Source organism: Palaemon carinicauda, chromosome 1 (assembly GCF_036898095.1).
Source record: "Palaemon carinicauda isolate YSFRI2023 chromosome 1, ASM3689809v2, whole genome shotgun sequence".
Lineage (NCBI taxonomy): Eukaryota > Metazoa > Arthropoda > Malacostraca > Decapoda > Palaemonidae > Palaemon > Palaemon carinicauda.
The window spans coordinates 72,771,584-72,776,149 of record NC_090725.1 but is presented as its reverse complement, the minus strand read 5'-3'; positions in this window follow the sequence as shown (position 1 = coordinate 72,776,149).

Sequence of the window (4,566 nt, the reverse complement as noted above, 5' to 3'; positions counted from 1 at the left end):
AACACTGAGATTACCAAACATTTCTTTTTTTTTTTTCGTCCCTTGGGTTAACTACTATTGTTCTCTAGTCTTGGATAGTGTCATAGCCACTGTGTCATGGCCTTCCACTGTTTAGGATTAGAGTTCTCTTGCTTGAGGGTACACTCGGGCTCGTTGTTCGATCTTATTTCTCTTCCTTTTGTTGTTTGGAAATTTATATAGTTTATATTTGAAAGATCTAAGTTAATGTTGTTACTGTTCTTAAAAAGTTTTTTTTTCGATTGTTTATTACTTCTCTTGTAGTTTATTCATTTCGTTGTTTCCTTTCCTCCCCGGGCTATTTTCCCTGTTGTAGCCCTTGGGCTTATAATATTCTGCTTATCCAACTAGGATTATGGCTTAGCTGATAATAATAATAATAATAATAATAATAATAATAATAATGATAATAATCGCAGAATTTGTTTTCTGTGCCACTTTAATGATCCTGATGACTTCATCTTTTCTTATATCATTAAATCTCGTTAATCTTATCTGTGTGTTTGACAGCACCAATCTGATATGAAATATCTATAAATGACCTCATTCTATTTCATATTTTGTTTTTAAAGAATTCTATAAATTTATTAACCAGTTCTTAGTTGCTATACCCACCTAGTAACCTTTCTTATTTACATCATATAGTAGATGATATAGCTCATTCATATCTGTAGCCGCCAACTGGATTTTTTTCTTATAGTATTCAGGTTTTTTCTTCCTCCTGATTAGTTATTATATCGGAACCTTCCCCCTTTCTCAACATATTCAGGTTTTTTCTTCCTCCTGATTAGTTATTATATCGGAACCTTCCCCCTTTCTCAACATATTCAGGTTTTTTCTTCCTCCTGATTAGTTATTATATCGGAACCTTCCCCCTTTCTCAACATATTCATGCATTTTCTTCCTCCTGATTAGTTATTATATCGGAACCTTCCCCCTTTCTCAACATATTCATGCATTTTCTTCCTCCTGATTAGTTATTATATCGGAACCTTCCCCCTTTCTCAACATATTCATGCATTTTCTTCCTCCTGATTAGTTATTATATCGGAACCTTCCCCCTTTCTCAACATATTCATGCATTTTCTTCCTCCTGATTAGTTATTATATCGGAACCTTCCCCCTTTCTCAACATATTCATGCATTTTCTTCCTCCTGATTAGTTATTATATCGGAACCTTCCCCCTTTCTCAACATATTCATGCATTTTCTTCCTCCTGATTAGTTATTATATCGGAACCTTCCCCCTTTCTCAACATATTCAGGTTTTTTCTTCCTCCTGATTAGTTATTATATCGGAACCTTCCCCCTTTCTCAACATATTCATGCATTTTCTTCCTCCTGATTAGTTATTATATCGGAACCTTCCCCCTTTCTCAACATATTCAGGTTTTTTCTTCCTCCTGATTAGTTATTATATCGGAACCTTCCCCCTTTCTCAACATATTCAGGTTTTTTCTTCCTCCTGATTAGTTATTATATCGGAACCTTCCCCCTTTCTCAACATATTCATGCATTTTCTTCCTCCTGATTAGTTATTATATCGGAACCTTCCCCCTTTCTCAACATATTCAGGTTTTTTCTTCCTCCTGATTAGTTATTATATCGGAACCTTTCCCCTTTCTCAACATATCTTGCTAATTATTGCTTTCCCAGAATTTAAATAACCACCAAATTACTGTGCAAGAACATGAGAACTGCAGGATTGCATTATTTTGGAGTAAATGGAGAGCGTGGTGTTGTAAACAATTACCATTATTATTATTATTATTATTATTATTATTATTATTATTATAAGCTAAGCTACAATCCTAGTTGCAAAAGCAAGGTGACCAAGGTCTCCAAATGGAAAAAAAAAGTAATAAAAAACAATAAAAAACATTTTAAGATCAGTAACAAGTATAAAATAGATCTGTCTTATATAATCAACGAAGAGACTTATGTCAGCCTGTTCAACATAGAAAAAAAAAAAAAAAAAATAAAACATTTGCCGCAAGTTTGTAATAGTAACTCGCATATCCAACCTTTGCTTTTTCCCTATGCAGGTCTCCACGAGGGACAATTTTCCCTCATGATGTAGTTTTATTTTCACTTGGCCAGATAGCAGAATCTGTGGAACTTCAATATCTATAAATTGGAGAAAAGGCTTTTTTTTTTTCTTCTTTTTTACAGAGCTGGCGGGGTCTCATTCTATAGTCCATCCATTTATCTATTCAGTTTTAATTTGTGCGATTTATGCAAATAGGAAGAAGATACTACCGAACATTTATTTTTATGCCCAAAGTTAGAACAGCTAAAGAATGTAGAAATAAGTTTAGGTACGCTAAAAAATCCTAGCAGGGATCTGGCTGCATTTATAGATAGGGCAATGCATATAAAAGAAGAGTTTAAGAAGCCCAAACTGATTACCACAACAGGTTGCCAAAACTGATGATAGCAAGGTGTTATCCTATCCAATTTCAAAGTAGAAGGGAATAAAAGTAAAGATTGAGAACCTCATTATGATATTCATTTATTTAAGGCACAGATGATATAAACTTAATAACAATAATAAGAATAAGCTTAGAAGCTTTGCACCTATCTATAAAGAGATAGAGTCCCCGCAAACTTACTTTGCGGAGTGAGCAATAAGGAACCAGGAACCATCTGTCTTAATTTGTTTCATATCTTATAGCACCATTCAAATAAATATAAATAACCATTCTATCAGCTTATCTAGTATATTTCGTAATTTGGGAGTAGGCTACCGTTTGACAGTAACTTGTCTCTGCTCAAACAAATAATGCAGCAAAAACGGGTTGATATCATATATTGCTTTTATAAAGAATTGTCTGGGTGAACGTTCTGTAAAGAAGCTTGTGATAAACTGAGTTATTACCAGGATTGATTACTCCAATTCGACCCGTTACAATCTAAGAAATTACAAACCATGATAAACATAGGAGCAAGATTGATAAAATGTGTCCCACCTGGAGAAAGAATCACTTCTATACTAATGGCAATACACTATAGCAGCCCATTAAAGCAAACCTTGGGTTTAAATATGTACAATAATCCATCAAGTTATCAGAACCGGACGTCCAAAATATCTAAGAGAATTCCTATATATTTTGCAGACAACAAAATCATGTTAACACGAGAATAGTTACAGATGGTTTCGAATAATTGGAACCAAAGTAGGGCTATGTGTCTACAGTAGATTCTAGAGCTTTCAAGTATGTAGCCACAAAAATATACAAGAAGAACTGAAAATATTAACGCCTTCAATGAAAAACAACTGAAGACTTTCTTCTATTCCAAGTGCTTTGATATTGTTGATTTGCCTGTAAACGTGCAATATGCGGTGCGAAATGCCAAATTCCTGGGAATATAAGGAACACGATAAAACTGAATGTGAATTTCCTGTAGAGATTAGAGTTCACTTGTAGTGTAGGGTCAGAATTACAAAGAAAAAAAAACTAAAATATGTAAAGTATTTTTTCTTCCGTTTCTCTTACTATCTGGAAATCTCTTCCCACAAAATAATGTTGAAATAAAGAAAATTTATCATATGTATTTCAAAATCAATAGGGTTATGTATATTCTGCATTGTCCATTTAAATATATTTAAGGGAAAAACAATATGATGAAAAATGGCTAATTCCAAGAACTCTTTAGAGGTTTTTAAGTGAACCGCGCCTACAACGCCACGTCAAACTTGTGGGTGTGACGTAAAATGACGCAAATAGTCGTGTTCGTATAGCTTTATCTATGACTTAACTTATGTAATTTCCTTTGATAATTACAAATATAACTTAATATCTCAGTTTAAATTGTGAAGATAACGAATTTATTTGTAAAATTTCTATAAAACATCTTTCAATGATGGAGTATTTTGAAATTATTTTCCCAAATATTTTAGTAAAACCAGTTTCGAACACCATTGAAATAGCCGTGTTCGTATTGCTTAATCTTTGACTTAACTTATATAATATCCTTTGATAATTGCAAATATAACTTAATATCTCAGTTTAAATTGTGAAAATAACCAATTTATTTGTAAATTTTTTATAAAAAATCCTTCAATGATGAAGTATTTTGAAATTATTTTCCAAAATATTTTAATATAACCAATTCCGAACACCATTGACAAGGTTACAGATGCAATTTTCTCAAAACTCGAGTTCATTTCACATCAGTATCATCCTTTGATAAACTTCTGAATAATATAGTGGTTAATTTACCGTAATCCTCGTAATTTCTGATTGGAGAGAAATTAAATCATTACATTTATTTATTTTGGAATACACTCGTACATTCTTCTTCGACTTGACGCAGGGTTGCCATTCGTACGATAATTATCGTACATGTACGATTATTTCGTGTCCGGTACGATGTACGATACATACCTTGGGTATATGCAATGCATGTGTGTGTGTTTGATTAAGCAATTATACTAAAATACCTTGAAATAAGCTATATATGTTACTCCTTAATAATCTTGTTCAAAGTGTGTACGATAATTTTGGTTGAAAAACGACAATTTTAAGGCTCATGTACGATAATCCA